The sequence below is a fragment of the Strigops habroptila genome, chromosome 4, assembly GCF_004027225.2.
Source record: "Strigops habroptila isolate Jane chromosome 4, bStrHab1.2.pri, whole genome shotgun sequence".
NCBI lineage: Eukaryota > Metazoa > Chordata > Aves > Psittaciformes > Psittacidae > Strigops > Strigops habroptila.
In genome coordinates this window covers 48,868,377-48,885,662 of record NC_046358.1, presented here as the reverse complement: position 1 = coordinate 48,885,662, position 17,286 = coordinate 48,868,377, and the positions used below count along the sequence as shown (strand labels likewise).

At 50.2% G+C, this 17,286-nt stretch overlaps 1 protein-coding gene across 3 annotated transcripts in view; it reads left to right on the top strand.

Annotated features, from left to right (window-relative positions):
* Positions 1 to 7,561: 7,561 nt before the first annotated feature.
* The window catches only part of SLC25A22 (solute carrier family 25 member 22), a 50,013-nt gene continuing 40,288 nt past the window's right edge, over positions 7,562 to 17,286 (top strand). The window contains exons 1-2 of one of the 3 annotated variants that reach the window (XM_030485364.1): positions 11,395 to 11,554; positions 11,982 to 12,086. The gene's annotated coding sequence lies outside the window, so the exon portion shown is untranslated. Of the gene's footprint in view, positions 7,958 to 11,394; positions 11,555 to 11,981; positions 12,087 to 17,286 lie in introns of those variants that run through there. The other 2 variants (XM_030485362.1, XM_030485363.1) reach the window with 2 other exon arrangements.

The following is a 17,286-nucleotide window of genomic DNA, read 5'->3' as shown; positions in this document are numbered from 1 at the left end:
TCACAGCATGGTCTGCTAACCCATAAAGGCCTTGAGGTGTTAGACAAGCCTGCTGACAGAAGGACATGGGTGAGCTTGGCCGTGCTGCACAGAAATGGGAGAAGAGCTCTGAGGTACTGCTGCCTGTAAAACGCAGGACAGACTGCAGCTGAGTTAATGGTATCCCTGTAGCTACGCCGTGCTGCAGTGGGGATAAGGCAGGAAACAAAACATTCAGGGCATGGGTTTGGCTAGCTGAGTGTATGACTAGGGCTCAGGTGGAGCAAGTGTAGGGAACAACAACGCTAGTCTAGAGGGGATGGTGCATAGGCTTAGCCTGGCTGTCGGTAAAGGTGCAGGAGGCTTCTGGCTAGGCAAAGCCAGGCTGAGGAAGTCTACAGGTAGCATAAGGTAGCATCCACATGGATGAAGCTAGGCTGCACTTAGATTTCCATTTGTGATGGCCAGGCAACAGCTGAGTTAGCCAGTGCCAACATAAGGGATGTGTAGGCTGGACTCTCTGAATCGGCAGAGCTACCCCTCTTCCAGATAACAGATCAGGCTAGGAGAGAGGCAGGTTAGTGCTAGGTGTTTAGGTTGGTCTGAGTATGGGCTGCAACCACATCAGGTGACAGGAGATAACAAACCCTGGGCAGTATCATCAGGAGTCAGGTTTTGGGCCAGTAACTTCAGGAAAGGTAAGTAACTATCCCAGACAAGTACTGTTCTCTCCAGTCTTCCACTGCTGAGTGGCAGCCCTTGTGCTGGGCCACCTCGCTGGCATCTGGTTTTCTCCTTGCAGTGACACCAAAGCAAGCACGCAGCTGAGGATACAGAGGTGCTAGAGTGAAATAAGAGGAACCACCCAACTGCTCTTTCCTTCTGCTGACTTGGCAGCAAATATTTGAGCTGGATGAAAGTCAATGGAAGGCATGTTATTTTCAGATGTTATCTTTGTGAATAATCTCTTTGAGGCACAGTAACTCCTTCGTAAGTCTGTAGTTGCTATGGCCAGGAAATACTGATTACAGTTGCAGGAGATGGTTGAAGCAGCAAAGCCCCCCCTCAGTGATGTGGCATATATTCTTTGGAATCAAAAGATTGATTTCCTTCCTGCCTTCTTCCATGAACTCATCACATACTAGAATAATCTTTTTCCCTTTCCAGCTATCTGGCTTTTTCTGGTGCCTTTTAAGCACCTTGCGGTGTCCTACTGATGATCCTACTGTCCTACTGTGCATGATCCTGATGCATCCAAATTTTCCCCAAATAAATTTCAACCAGGAAAAGCCTCCTTACAAGAAAAAAAAAAAAAAAAAAAAGGAGAAATTGTTTGGGAGTGGGAACATTTTTTCCTCCTCCTTTTTTGAATGTAACATTTATACCTCTCTAACTCTCATAGTTAAACCCTTTCCTACTTCATAAGCTTGCAGATCTCCAGTAGAATGACCAGGTGGCCCTGGGAGGTGACCCGTGTGTTCCCCCCACACCACCCTCCACTTCCAGGTTCTGCTAACCACGACAGTCCTCTAGCTGCCTGGAGACAGACTCAAGTAAGATGCTTCCAGCCCCTGCAAAGACTAATAAAAGAAATTGCTGAGAAATTAAAGGGCAGGAAAAGCTCAAATCAGTGTGGTAATTCTATTAAAAAAACACGGAAGGCAAAGGCTGGCGGTATCCTGCAGGGGGTTAAACTGCTTACATGGTCCCAGCAGTAAAATGCTGTACAATTTCCACTAAGTGACCTGAAGGAGATAGGAAGGTGGGAGGGAACCCGCAGGGCCAGTGTTCGGTTTGTCTGTTTGCTGTGGCCAGGCAACAATACTGTAAAATACAGCACATCCATAGGATTGCTCTGAGAAGGGAAAGGAGACACCTGCAGTGCACTGAGGGCTGGATAGTCCAGCCATGAACCTACTGAGCTTGAGACAAACCTGAGGGAGCATTAGGAGATAACCTGCCAATTTATAAGATTTCCTGCTGTTTGAAACTCTACAGTGGCCATACTTGACAGTATCATGCTGCTGTTGCTATTGAAAGGGAAAGGAAAACTGATGGTCCTTAAATTCACTGTTTTCCCCCAAAAGGAGGATCACAGCATGTTTGAGCCTTTAAAGACAAGAATTGCTTTCACTGGGAAAGGTGTGGAGCTGGTTTTCAGACACCGGTGCACCAGAGCCCCAGCCCGGGACTGCCTTGAAGTGAGCCCACCACGCTTATCAGTTGTATGTTGTTAAAAGGAAGAAAATAGCCTTTGCTACAATTAAGCATGTGTCTATTTCCTGGACTTCACAGAAGTAAACTGTATGTTCTTAAAGCATGATTTTTCTGTAAATCTGTGTGGTTTGAAAATCCACAGGGAAAGTTTGATGCTCGTTTCCCTGCTCAGCTCCCTTGAAGGAACTTAGTGACCGGGTAATGCAGAAACCAGGCTGGCACCATGACAATGGAAAATTTAGCCTCTACTCTTCCTGCCTCACTGTAGGCCTGTAGCTTGAACCCATGCAGGAGGCTGCTTTAGGAGGCTGGGACTAAGATCCTTTTGCTTGGTTTGCTCATTGAACACCAGCACAGTTCTTGTCTTTACCACGTATGAAATAGTGGAACTGGAAAATGTGCAAGGGGCAGGAAGGATGCCAAGAGATGAGTACTACAGAGTGTTTGGAATTCTTTTTACAGCAGAGTATTACATCTCCTGAGAAAGGATGAAGACTGTGACTAGACTGTTTGCCGTCCATTGTTTCTCAACTAGGTGGCACCAAATGAAATACTCCAACATTACCTGCAAACAAGCAAGAGGAGGTACCTTTTTTCCCCACTGTGCATAGTTCTAACGCTGACTCATTGCTGTGACATGTTTGAGAACAAAATATAAATGTTATGTTCAGAAAGTAATAGGTTAAATTGGTGGGAAAAAGATCCTCTAAAAAGCAAACGAATACAGAAAGCTGAATGCATTCCTACATGGAGAGAGCAAGAGAGTAGGGCTGCCTTTCTCAGGCAGGAGATAAACAAGACAGCAGCAGCAGAGTATGCAGGGAAACAAAGCAGGCAGAGGAGGCAGAACAGACATCTCTACTTGCTTTCTCTAGGAAAGCAAGACAATCTTGCTTCTGCTGAAGCTGCCCTATGGATGCCTGCATGGGTCAGAGGTGGCTGTTGCCTAGACCCTATGTGGCTGAGCTTTGCTCCTGAATTGGCAATTTCAGTAGTGACCCATAAGAAACCAGACAGCACTGCCCAAAGGGAGAGACAGACCCTGCACATGCTAAGCTTGAAAACACCTACTCTGCCTTGTTTTCACTGCACCTCATCAGAGGCCTGCAGCTGGAGGTGTCTCCTGGCTGGGCACACCAAGTCCCATGCACTGGGTCACTGCTCCCATGCACTGAGTCACCAGGTGGAACCACACAGGTCCTGTGTGGCCATCAAATGCTGGGTCACAGGAGGCCATGAGGGATTATGGGTTGATCACAAGGGATACGGGACAGCCTCACACATCATGGAGAAGTTGAGTAGGTCTGATTCAGGGATGCTGTCTGCAGGCATTTAGTGAGTGACTTGGGAAAACAGGAAGCTAATATTCCTTGTCTTTTAGTTGCTCAAGCTGCTGTAAGTTTCCGGGCTTTCACCACCCTGTCAGCCCTCTGCTTGAAGCAGCAAGGGTAAACCTTCTAATAAAAACACAAATAGCTTCAGAAAATGTTGAGTTCTCTTCCTTCCTAATGCAGAAAACCTTCTTTTCCTGATGAAACATGCTATTTGTGACAACTGCTGTGCATTGATGATGGATGGAGGGCAGAGGCAGTCACAAATGGATCCGTCAGTTTTTTGGGGCCCAAAATAACATGGTCCTGAAAGAAGCTTGTGACAGCTCTTGGTAAGGCTGTGAGCCCAAGAAGCCATGACTCTCCCTGCAGGTCAGGCCATTTCATTTTGGCCCAAGGCAGGATGACTGTGTCCTCGGTGTCCACTTCACCCTCCAGCCTGGTGGCATGGAGCCATCTCATCTTTCTGACCCAAAAAGCAGGTTAATGCAACCACAGATTTCCCTTAGTTGTTTGCCAGTGCTGGAAGGGCAGATGAACAAATAAGCAGTGGAGAGTGGGGAACACCATAAATCCTGGAGCAAATGGCACCATTCGGCGTTGCTTGGCCACATACCCCAAGGAAAGACAGCGATGTTCCCTGTCTTGCAGTGCCCCATAAATCTGGTGCCACCTCTGCAGAGGGGCAGATGTGGATGGTGGGATGCTGTGGGGCAATTTCTGCCTGGAATGAGGGGGTAAACTCTGCTGAAGGGCTCCTGTGGCAATAGGTGGCTGCAGCTGTGGGCTCCCGGCCAGCAGCTGTGCCCAGAGTGGGATCTGGAGGCCGATCTCGCAGCCAAGACAGCAGCCATTCATCGGCACTCAATAAACAAAAGTGCCTTGCTGTTTTACCCGGGAGATAAGCATGCAGGGCACAGAACTGCTTTCCCTTGTGCTCTCTGTGCTGAGTGTGGGAGCCTGTGCTGGGTGCCAAAGGAGCCAGGGCTCGCAGGAACCAGGGCTGCTGGGTGTCAGGCAGGGCTGAGGCTAGAGCCCCATGGGTGCTAGGCACGGTGAGATGCTGGTGCCTACTGGAGGTTGCCAGCCCTGTGGGACATGTTGCCTTTTTAGCTTATTGATGATTAATGATGGAAGCTTGAAAAGTTTTTGCTTGGGTATTTTTCTTTTCAGAGATTAATATTGCTGAGCCTTGATTTGCTGTCTACCAGGTGTCTGCATGGGCTTCAGCAAGGCTTCTGACACTATCTCACACGACATCAGGCCAGTGTGGGCTGGGTGAGCGGACAGTGAGCTGGATTGAGAACTGGCTGAATGACAGGTCTCAGAGGGTTGTGATTGGTGGTTCGCAATGCGGAAAACACTGGTGTGCCTTGAGCATCAGAGACTTCCCCCCCACCATTTGTTAGGCATTTAAATCACTTAGCTACTAAGAAGACATCCACAGCCTCCTTCCAAGGAAAGATGGTGAGAGGGGACAGACAGACTGTTTATGCTGGTTCACATGCATGGTCTTGCAGCCTTGAGCTCTCAGAGACAACACAGCTGGGCTTGAGGTAGAGCTGTCCCCTTTGTGCACTCCCTTCGCTTTCCAGCTGCATCCACATCCCCTCTCACTTCTGTAATGTCAAGTGTCTGCACAGAAAATGAAACCAGACCTACTGGGTCAGTGGTGTCTGGGTGATTCTCAGCATCTAAACCAACAGCCAGCTGTGAATCTGTTCGTTTTATTCATACTGTTTGGCTGTATTCTCAGCAGTTGCATGCTGGATGCCTCCCCTATCACCTCTGTGCTGTTGCCTTTGGTAACCCATCCTGTGCTCCCAATGGAGAACAAGATCAGGCTCAGCTGAGATTGATTTTTCCAGAAAACAGTGTTGACCGGTGCTAATTATATGTTACTGTCTCTTCAATCTTTATCAGTTAAATTGTCTATCAGCACACTGGTAATCCCCTCCAGGATGGCCACCAGGACAAGGAAACAGTGACCAATCTCCCCCAGTTTGGCTTTGTTAAGCATTGGTTTAATACCCACACTCATCGGGCACGTGGGGATTTCAATACCACACCACAATTTATTAAAATAGAAAGCAATGCAAATGGGGAAGGAAGCTGAAAACCGTGACCTCATGAAAGCCTCTTTCTTTGCCAGCAGACTGAACTTGACCCGTGTCCTTGGCAGGGCTAAACCAGCCCATGGTCTCTCTGGCAGCTGAGCTGAAAGCAGCACAGGATTTTGAGACTCATGCAGGGGGAGCTTTGTGACAAGCCGAGCACAAACTTGGTATAATGCTCCTGTGTGAGCCATGATGACGATAATATTGCCTCATACAGAAGGTCCTGAGCTCTGCTCTTCATCTTGTATCTGACACGGACATTGCTGCTTTTGAAGCTCCATTTTGTACTAAACAGTTTTAAATCCCTCTTGTGTCTGTCAGATGGAAAAAATGTGTGTCTGAGTGCAGAGGAAACCTTGACAACCTGGCACTCGCTGAATGAGAACTTTCTTCTGCTTTTTTTTAACACATCTCTTAAAGGCTGCCGGAAGAAACGGCTCCTTTGTGTCATGCGGGTTATAAAGAGCAGTTGGTTTTTTGCAGCAGAACCAGAAATAAAGACCGGTGATTGCAGTCCTCTTAAAACTCAGCACAAAGCTGGACAGTGTTAACTTCTGCTTTGCCAGGGGACAATGCTGTCCTATCTGCACATCTATGGGATGGCACGTTATGATAAATGGTAACATCTAACCACCTCAATTCACCCTGAGTTCAGTTCAGCTTTTGTCCAAGTTGGTACAGCCCAGTGAAACCCACTGACGCCTTTGCAAAACAGGGCAGAGTGGGGACCTGCCACCATGAAGGAAGGGCCTGGGATGGAGTTTTGCAGCTGGGGAATCAGAAGGGGTGACTGCAGCTCCCATGCATTGTTTCACAGTTCCTCAAACTGGGGGAGCCCTACGTCAGTGACTGCCACAGCAGCCTGCCTGCAACCCGTGCCTTGCTGCTTGCTTTCCCAAGGACATGGTGGAGACAAGGCTGTGGGGTTGGGCAGACTATGCCAGTGGCATAGCGCTTGAATTTTCATCCTGTGGTGGGTGCTCATCCAGTACACACCAAAAAATGGCCATGGTGCACCGGTCTTCTTTCTTGGCGAGGCACCACTGTTCTGGAGTGAGTTTTCCATCTCCTGTGCTCTATCTTCTCATGCTTTGCCCAGGCCAGGTTGAAAAGTGCACATGCTGCTCCCTTTCTTGCCTACATCCAACTCATTAGCACTGGCCTCTGATGCTTCGCTGACGTTTGGTGAACATCTTCTCACCTTGGGTTACAAGCCCCTAACTGTGCTAACAAGCTCCTCTCATTTCCAGGTGTATGCACAACTGATGTTTCTGGGCTGTTCATTGTGACTTCCATTAATTGTGGCTTCTCCTATGTACACGATGTCCTCATTAGCCTGACACAGTCCAGCAGCCCTGCAGCCGTTCTTCTCTGATCATCTCCAATTTGCTGCACAGGCTAACTGTGTATTAGTGCTCTGCTGGCTCCTGAGAGCCTTTGGCACAGAGCTGGTAACCCCACGCTCGCCGCGCCTGGTGCACGTGAACCGTGAGGGATGCTCTTCAGAAGCCTTCCCCTGGACACCTTCCCCTCTTTCCTTGGTGGTGTCACACCTGGGGACATCATCCCAAGAGGCACAGAGAACTGGCTGGCTGCTGCTGTGCTCCTCACCTTCTCGCTTAGCTTCCAAAGCCACTGAAAGGGTCTCTGTGGATGTTTTTGTGCAAGGACTCAGGCCTCATTATGCTCCCGAAACCATGACAGAGCCTATTAAACCCAAAAGCCATGCCCGCCTCTGGCCTGGAGGCTGCCCAGCGGGACAGCACGCAGTAAGCACTGTGACCCAACTGACCACACCAGCTTGGTCTTTACTTTGAAGGGTCTTTATTTTGAAGGGAATGACATTTATTATCCCTCTCCCCGCCCCCGGCATTTTCGCGTGTCCCGTTGTTCCACCCGCGGGCCGCCCCGCCAGGTGGCCGCAAGATGGCTGACGGGTGAGGTGAGCAAGAGCGCACCTCGCTCTTGCGGGGGGCGGGGGGTGTCTGCGGCCGGAGTGGAAGGCGGCGGGCACGGCGGGGAACGGCGGGGCACCCCGCGCCTGCCGCCGCCTGGGGACGCGGCGCCCCGGGAAGCGCCCGCGCCGGGGGAGTCCGAGGCCAGGCCCGGCCGCCCTGGCCCGCGTTGCCGTGGCGACGCGGCGGCCGCCCCGGCGGGGAGGGCTCGGCGACGGCGGCGGATTTTCCTGCGCCAAGCGCGGCCAGAGGGGGCAGAGCTGAGCCGGGCCGGGCCGCGCCGCGCCGAGCAGCTCCGCACCGCGCGCCGCACCGGTCTCCGGCCCCGGCGGGAACCCGGCGCCGCCGCCCCGGACCGGTAAGTGCGGGCGCGGCCTTTCCCCGGCCCTCGGGTGGTGCCGCTGGGTGTCCCGGCACCCCTCCTGCCGCCGGGCTGCAGCTCGCCTTCCCCGGCCTGGCTCCTGCTGCACCGGCCCCTCGCCTCAGGGCTGTGCCGAGCCCCCTTCCTGCACCCCTGGTCCCTGGGGGGCCGGCCCCTCGCCCCGGGGGCTGCAGGCTCCCTGGCCCCCCACGTACCCTCCTCATCCCGGGGGGCGCAGGCTCCCCTGGACCCCGCTTTCCCTCCCTTATGCCGAGGGTTGTAAGCCCTCCACTTGTTCCCCTCACCCTGGGAAGTGCCGGTCCCCGCAGCCCCGCTGACGGTCCCCGGGGGGCGGTCCCTCTGCCTGGATTTGGGGCGCAGGTCCCCGTGTGTCAACGCCGAGCCTGGGGGAGATCGCCCCGTGCTTCCCGTGGCGCCGGGGCTGCCCTTGCCGCGCGTTGGGGACTGTAGCGGCGCTGCCCGTCCTCCCCCTGCTCGCGCCGGGGAGGCTGCGGGTGACACGTGTGCGGTCTGAGCCGTGCCCTTTAGTGCCCCGGAGCTCCCGCTTTTTATATTGGAAGCGATTTGCACGTTTCTCCGCGTTTTCAGAGCCTCTGGCTACCCTGGACACAGGTCAGGATCCTGCATCTAAGCCCCTTTGAGCTCCTTCCAGGCCCTCCTAAGGCAGATCTGTGCCTTTCTGAGCTAGGTCAAGGTTAATGTGCTCTTCCTCCTGTGGATGGGGAATGTGAAAATGTGGATAGGCTGTGGGATTTCCTCAAGGTCACCCTGGAAACTGGACCCCAAGCATCCTTTCCTCTGTCTCTGCACCCCCCAGAGCTGCTAGGCTCCTGCTGGGTGAGGGCGCAGTTGTGGAAATGGGATTTTCCAATGCCCAGGGCCTCTTGTCCTGCAGGTCTTCTCAGCTTTTGTTTTCCATACCTCGCCAGGCTGTCAGAGTAACAAACATCAGGGCAGAATCCTAGCTATATTTATTTGGCCTAATATGTATTAGGTGTTCACAGCTAAAGGTTGGTTGGTTGTTTTTACCACAATGCATTCGTCTCCGTTAGTCTCGCTGCTGGTAGGATCTGACCTCTTGTGGTGTGGCTGCTGCTCTTGGGGTGGTATCTGCAGTGATTTTAATCACTGCAAGTCACTGTGGCTTTGCCTCTCAAGAACTTGCTTCTTGGCAATGGCAAGCAAAAGGCAATTGAACTAGAGTGGTGCTTGGCTGATAACGATGTATCATGCGGAACTTGGATGGTGGTCATCTTCTTGTCCCCAGCTTGTGTTTTGCTTCTCAGGCTGTTATAAACGAAAGGTGTAGATGAGGTCTAACAGGAGGAGTTACCTCTTCACCAGAAAATGAGGATTTATCCCTTTGAATGTCTTGCCTGTAGGATTTTTAACTGTGCATTACTACTGCTTCTTGTCATTCACACAGATAAAGTTTTTCTCCTGGTGCTGCGCCCTTGGGCTCATTTGTTCACCGAGTGCCCATCATAGTAAGGAACGTTATGTTTTGAGGGCAAGGGTGATCGGTGGCAGGGATGGACAGCCAAGTGGAGTAAGGAGCAAATCTGTGTCATAAATTGGAGCCTGGCACTGCTCTAAAGGAAAATCTGCAGTCTTGTTTGATTCCCAGCAATCTTGTTAATGTCTTACTAAGATGCCAGGGCCCTAGAAGATCCTCCTGATGTCATTTTAAGAAGTAGTAATGTGCTGTATTAAGTTACTAGAAGGTAGAAATCGCTGACAGCCTGTCAGGGCCATTTGCTCCCCCTTTCCTGCCAAGATTTAAATTAGTGGCCAAGACCAGGGAAAATATCTGCCTGGTGGCCACAGTGACAGCAGCATGTACATGTGGAAGCAGCCACCCTGCTCGCTTCTGTGTCGTGTTTTGTGTTGTAGGTCTCTGACAGAGCAAAGGTGTGATGGAGAGAAGGTACTGAAACACAGTGGCTGGAGCCTGGTGTGCCTCAAAGCCTGCGAGCTGTGAGGATTTGGAGCTGTGCTCTGATGAGGGTGTTATAATGGGGAAAATCTTGCTTGGGAGCTGTAAGCATTTCATGTGCCTATACAGTTGTTCTTGCGTAACTGTTGTCATGCTGAGAATTGTGAAATAGTAGGAGGAAGACATTTCCTGGCGTAGGGCAGCAGCGTTTTAGGTGGGAAAATGTTGTGCTGTGTTTAGCTGGAGTAAAAGATGTTTAGAGTCAGCATCCCTGACTGGGGTAGCAGTTTTGCAGATTCCCCTAAGAACAGCTTTTCCATGAGGGGTAAAGACTGATTTAGGGAACACCCTTGTTACAGGGTGCGTGATGACCATGCATGCTGTAAAAGTAGTTAATTATCTCTGGCACTTAGGGTTTTATCTGAATAATCTGCAGCCAGGAGGCTGTAAGAGGCATGAGTGGTGAGTTGCTCCTTGTGCTGCAGCAAGAAGCTCATCGGTGTGGTGTAGGCTGTGTGATCTCTCTCTGGTCCTCCAAAGGGCTGGGCTTTGGGTTTGCTGCTGGACTGGGGGTTAGTTGTTTTATAGATGTTGGCAAGCCTCTGGACTCTCTTTCACCCCCCTGTGGAAATAAAACACTCATGGGAGGGCAGTCGCCATAGTCACAGTAGCTGCTGGAAGGTGGTATGTCCTTGTGAAGTTTGTGGCCAGAAAAGGTTAGCAGCATTGAGTGTAGTAGCTGAGTCGTGTCCCTTGGTGCTGGCTGTTCCACCATGATGCTTTCTTTTGTCACTTGATCCTTGGGCTCACTTAGGGGCAGGGAATGGCAAATCTTTCGCACTGCCAATTTTCCAGTGCCAGTAAGATGCCATGTACAGGGTGTATCTCTTAATGGGCTGTTTCTACCTGGATCAAGTCAAATTGTGCTGCCAGAATGACATAAAAGATCATTGAACTAGGCACCAAGGGAGAAGGAAAAGAGGTGGAAAAATGCCAAATATTTTTGTTCAGTTTTTAGGAGATCCTACGCTGAGGAGATGATGTGTAACCAAACTGGGTTTGGAATGGCTGGGACAAATGAGTTTCCTTGTGATCCAGAGTACTGTAGTTCATATGCATTATGATAGGATGCTCATGTCCCACGAAGGGAGTTTCTGCAATCTCCCCTTTTCTAGGCTGTCTCAGAACAGAGAGGCATTTCTCCCTAATGCCGCCGCCTTGGTTGTCCTTTTTCAGAGTGTTTGGTTTGGATTTTTTTCCTTGCTCTACACAGCTGCTGGCAGGTCAGCAGTGTCCCGGAGCTGTGCACCTTCACCCATGGCTGGAGTAAGTGGATGTTGCTCTGGCAGAGACAGCAGAGTAAATCTGGTTTGCAGCCGCTGAGGTTGGGCTATCATGTAGAAGCCCTCGAGCTACAGGAAGTGCCTGGGCACTCAGCCTGTTTAGCCTGTCACAGGTTTGCTAAATGTCTTGTTAGGCTTCCAGCTGGACACACTTCTTTCCCAGCTGCTTCTGCTCCCCTGTTTAAATCTGCACTACTGCATAAGGGCAAGTGCCTGTGCTGCTCCTTCAACAGCGACAGTGCAGGATGGGGAAGAATCTGCCTGGGCACAGCATCCTGCCTTCTGCTACTGCAGGTACATAAATAAATAACGAGTTATTATTCCTTTTACATCTATGTATACGTTCACCTAAATCCTTAACCGTGTTTTTAGGAAATGCAGAAGACTGCTTTAATACCCAGTTTGTACACTTTCTTAGCAGTACCCAAACATCTGCACTACCAGGAAGTTGGGAGAGTTGGAATTACCAATTGCTTTCACGGCCAATGAGCTATGGATGCTGCCTGTGCGAGCCAGTGCATTGTTTTCATTTCTTACTGTTGAACATGTCATACACAGTGTGTGTGTTTCATGGTGCATTTCTCATAAATGCACAGTTTCTCTCATGGACTCTAGCCTGTCTATGTGCAGTGAGACAGCGGGACACAACTGCAAGTGCATCCCCTCCTCTGCTGAAGAGGTGCCTGAAGTCTCACAGGACAGTGTGTTTTTGCTTCCCTAGGGCCGTGATTTGATGAAGCCGCCTTTCTTCTGCAAGGTTGAGTCCTCTGGCCTGTGCCTGGTTGGAGTGGGGACCATCATTTGGCCATATCCAGCTAATAGCACGGTGGGTTGCTAGAGCTAATGCTGTGTTGCTCAAGTTAATCCCAATAGCAGAAAAATAACTTTTTCCTGTCCTCTTCTGTTTGCCTTCTAGCGCAAACATAGCAGGAAGAAGGAGGTGGATTGAGCTGTCCAGTGTGAAACTGGATGTTGCTTTAACCTTGCAGTATTGATTGGTAGTTCCAATTGTGAAGGCAAAGTAACAGGGAGTACAAAAGCTTTAGAAAACAAGGCAAAACCCCAGACAACCCCATGAAAAGACCTTGTCACTCTGGGCGGTTTGGATTTCTGTTTGGCAGTTTCCTCTTACACATATGCAAATATAAAAGCTTTGAGTACTTGCTGTCTTAGGAGGGCCGCCTACATGGAGATTATGTGCCTGGGGAAGGGAAAGGCACCTGGTCTGCAATGCTTATTCTGTGTCAGGAGAAATGTGATGGGATACCATTTATTTAATTTGTGGGGTCTCAATTGATTTAAGGCAGCCTGTGGTGAGCTGCTCACAGCAATGCACTCTTACACTTCTTTTGTTAAACATTTTGATAACTGGTTCTTGTTCTCAGGTTTGGTGGTGCTCTTGTAGGTGGGTGGCTCTGCCTTGTCAAACCTCCCTGTGCCCTGCTCTTTCAGGGTGTGTGTTGTATCAGCAACTGGTGTGGTGTATCAGCAGAGCTGTCTGGGTTTAGTTTTTTTCCTTTGATCCAGCTGAGTTTCACAGAATGGCATGAATTCAAGCAGCTGGAGATGACTGAAGTCCCACCAAAGATGCTGCCTGCCCCACCTGGAGTTTGACTCTTGATTTAAAGGCTGTCCCAGCTATGAAGAGCTTCATAGACAAAGTGGGGAGAGGGAAGGAGAAGGAAGACTCCCCCTTATATATAGAGCAGCAGTGCTGCTGCACTGAGTGACTAACTGGCTTGGAGGAGGCCTTTGGCAAGAGACATGTGTGCTTTTCTTTTTTGCTTAGAACATGGAGATACAGGACTTTCAGCAAGTCATTTTAGTGGGAGAGAGATGCTGTGCAAGTGAGCTCTTCATTTAGATCAACCTAGAAGGCAATCCAGTAGCCGTGAACCTTCATTTCTGCATTCAGTTGCAGCTTACAGTGAAACTCTTTCTGTTTCAAGGAGCTGTGCGCTGTGATATGAAAGCTCCTAGTCCCGGCAAGTGCTGGCTTTGCATGGATAAACGTGTGGAAGGAAGCGGTAGCATGTGGTGTGCTTAGTCTGTTGTTTCTGTTGCTGCTGTTTACTCTGCCTGCACACCTTGGCAGAGGAGATGAGGGCAGTTCCCTGTTGCCTGCAGGGTAGAGTGGGATGGAAACACCTTCTCCAAGGCCACATGCAGACTGGGGGTGTGTTTGGTGTTCAGTGCTGTGGTCTGTGATAGGTAGGGATTTACAAAGGAAAAAAGAAGGAAGCATGTTTTAGGGACAGGTGTCATGGTTTAAGGGCTATGTCAGGGCTAACTGTGAATTTGGGTGCAGCGTTCACCTTTGCCACAGATCCAGAGCATGACCTTGAATAAGCAGTAAAATGTCTGTCTCTGACCCTACCCCTGCAATTGAATAGGGACAGCAGCATTTCCAGGGTTTTGCCGCTTGTAAGCAAAAGCAGTGCAAGCTGTTGCAGAAGGTATGATCTCATGTAGTAAATGGTCTCTTCTGGGTGCTTCATTTTCCTTTTTCATTATGTGTTGGCTTCCTCAAAGATGGGGGTAGCTTCATTTTCCATGACCTGGGTAAGCTGAGCCCTTCTCTGTAAGGCAACAGGAGCACTTGCTGGTTCATCTCATCCTTTGGCAGCAGCTGTTATTTATGAACTATTTTTTATAGCTATTTTCTAAGGGTGGTAGTTCTTTTAAAGGACATAAACTACCTTGTGTTGGCCTGACCCTTTCCCTGAACTGTCCTGCTTTTGTTTGTTTGTTTTTTCCTCTCCAGAAACTTACAATCCAGATTCATTGGTGCCCCACTCTGGTTCTTCAAAACTAATGGAGAGCCTGAAAGAAATAGCTTGGATTCTGAAGTGGTAAGCACTACAGAAATGCCAGACACTATATAAACAACTAAACTCAGCCCCCGGCCCTTCCTGAAAGAGGGATGATTTGCAGAAATACCTCAACAGATGGTCTGAATTTGGCTCTGGAAAGGAGGGAAGAAATGCCAGGCCGCTGCTGCTCTGTGTGTGGGTGCGTGCCTGCGTGTGCTGTGCAGCGTGCTGCTTGCCTGCATGCTCCGGGGAGGCTGAGCAGGCTGCTCCTGCAGCCCCTGCCTGCTCGGGAGGCATCTGTGCACCGCTGACTCAGTGCCTGCGGCTCCTGCCAGGTCCCTGGTGTTGAGCGAGCTCCTGCTTCTCCTGGGGGGAGGTTTGGCTTGCTGGGCTGCTCTGGTGGAGGTGAGCTGTGGTTACTTTTGCAGAGGCACTGGGTAAGGTGAGATGTCAGATCACACCGTGGTCTTCCGGCAATCAGGTGGTCTCTTGCGCTGGCACGGTTGCCTGTGCTTGTGACAGTGCAAATGGAGGTGATCTAGAGCTGGAGGCAAACAGATCAGCTGTGGCAAACAGCTATTTGGACACACCTATGCATATATGTGAGCTGACAAACTTGCTGGTAGCCTGAAAGGGCATGGAATGAAAGAGACTTTACATGGTCATGGCCAGGGACTCTGAAGAACTCTAGCAGAGCTGGCTGCTTTGGGCAACCTCCTCTCTCCCCTGATGAGGTTACTGCTCATGCAGGGGAAGGAGAACATGGTTTCTTCAGCTGGTACCAGACCTGGGGTCCTGACACCAACTGTGGCAGCAGCAGTGGGCTGTGCTACCTCTTATATGGGCTCTGCTATGGGGCAGTTAGGTTCCCATGTCAGTAGCCAGTAGCCGCACCTGGCTCTGATATGGCTCATGGATTAGAGCCTAGAAATCCTTGTCCAAGGACCTCTGGAGCAGAGCAGCGTGTCTGGTTCCTGCATTGCCAAACCATTGTTAGTCTCCCCACGCAATGTGCCTGTTGCATTGCTCGCTGGCACAATTTTGTTGTGTCTAATGCTGTTTGCTGTTCCTGCTATGAACTCTTTAGTGAGACAGTGTTGGTTGGTAGTTAGAGCAGGGCTGTCAGGTATGCTTCAGGGGTGATTTTTTTTTTTTTTTTTTTTTGGAAACTTTCTGAAAACAGGTCTGATTCTTCAGCAGTGCAAGATGAATTGCTTTACTGAGGATGCTTAACGTGTCAGGTAAATTCTTGTGGATACACCTGGCAGGTAGCAGCTTTGCACCACACGTGCAGGGTAGCCAAGTAAGACATTTAATATCCAGAGAATGACTTTCAAAGTTTGACTTATTTCACTTTTTACCTGTCACTCTTTTTCTTTTCCTTGCCTGCCCTCCTGCTGGTTCACAGCACTCTGGGTGAGCAGAGAGCTGGTAAATGCATCATGCCACAGACTCCTGAGCTGTCAGGTGGTGGCTGCAGTCCCCTTGCAGACAATTCCTCTGCTTGTCACAGAGCATGCACGACTTTCCCTGGAAGAGCTGCTAACCTCTTTAGGAGCAACAAACACACTAGTGTGGGGCCACTGACGTGCGTTTAGCAAAGAACCATTCTGCTGTGATTTGAACAGCTTTGGCATAAGCAAACTGAGGTGGGAGGAGGGAAATGCTGTTTGTGATGCAGGAGCAGAGCAGGTACATTCATGTATCCCTGCAGCAAAGGAACTGGCAGCAGCAGTGTCCTGTATTGCTATTCGTGTGGCTGAGAGTCAAGGAATATTGATTAACATGACATTTAACTGACATTCTTCTGGTGTACTGGGAGCATTAGTCAAATTCTGCCTTCAGTGGTTAGTAATAAGATAAGATTCCCTCCTCTGGAAGGTGTCTACCTGCTGTTGCAGTGTTTGGGAGGCTGGGAGATGTCCTTTTGTTATCCTGTCTACTCTCCAGGCCTGGTCTTTTGTGCAAAAGGCACCTGAAATACAGTCTTGGCTCTAGCAAGCAGCCGAGCTTGCAACCTATACACCAGTGGTTGCATGCTTACATGGTAGCTCTTGCTTGATGCTTCTCTGTCACATTACCTTAGGTGTAGCCCAGCTCCTAACTCCAGAGGGTGACACAGGAGGATTTATGTCCTTTCAGCCCCTGGAGTCCTGTTTCATTAACCTACGATATTTTGGCATTGGCACCCACGTTGGTGGCTGGTGCTGTCAGTGCACTGTGGCTTTGCTGCAGTGGCAGGGTGGAAGGTTTGCTGGATTCGTTGCGGTTCCAGCCAGGCTTGTGCAGTCCCTCTTCAAGTGACAGCTATCGGTTGACATACAGCCCTGCAGGGCTCTGAATTTTGTTCAGGCCCCAGAAGCCCTTATATCCCAGGCTTCCTTGGAGGGATTCTTGTTCTATTTTGTTGTTGTTTATTGGTTTAATTTTAGTTTTTCCAGTACACACCACAGCCAGGCTGGGGGCTGCTGCTGGAGGGGCAGCCCTGCTGCTCACTCCTGCCTCTCTCTTTTTGTGCTGGCACAAGCATTTGTGTCTTCACAGCTATGCATTGACCTGGGAATAGGCCTGGTCTGAAATGAGTTCATCTGGTTGCTGGGGGAAGGAAGAGTTCCCTCTTTTTTGGAAGTAGCCTGAAGTCATGCTGGACTAGTGGTTGAGTAACCGTAGCCTTTGCTGGGAAAAAAGAACCACATGGCTTAAGAGAGATGCACTTTCCAAGGGCTAAAAATCCCTCGTATGGTTTCCTTCATGCAAATATTTGCATCTTCTCTGCCACTGCACTGTCAAGACTGCATCGAGTCTGTACCAGTGCCTCTTTGTGCAGGACACTGTTGTGTTACCCTTTCACAGCCCTGGGTCTCGCCTAGTGCCTGACTGTAGCTTCTCTCTTTGAGGGGAAGAGTCAGCATTGTGTCTTTAAAACACCCTGCAGTTTGCATTGCATAGTCCCTGCCGCCAGAGAAAGGTGGTTGCTTTCTCCAGGCCTCCTGGGGATGGCCCTATGTACCGCGTGGAGGAAGTGGGAACAGGGAGGGGAAAAACCACCTTTGCTTTGCTGTGGCACAGTCCCCTAGTGTTCACAGGAACAAGTGCATGCTTTAGAAAGTGCTCAGTGAGCACGTGTCCTTGGAGATGCAGAGAAATACGACCGACTTCCTCCCCTCTTCCTCTTCCTCTCCCTCCCTTGCATGCCAGGAGGTGATGGCAGTG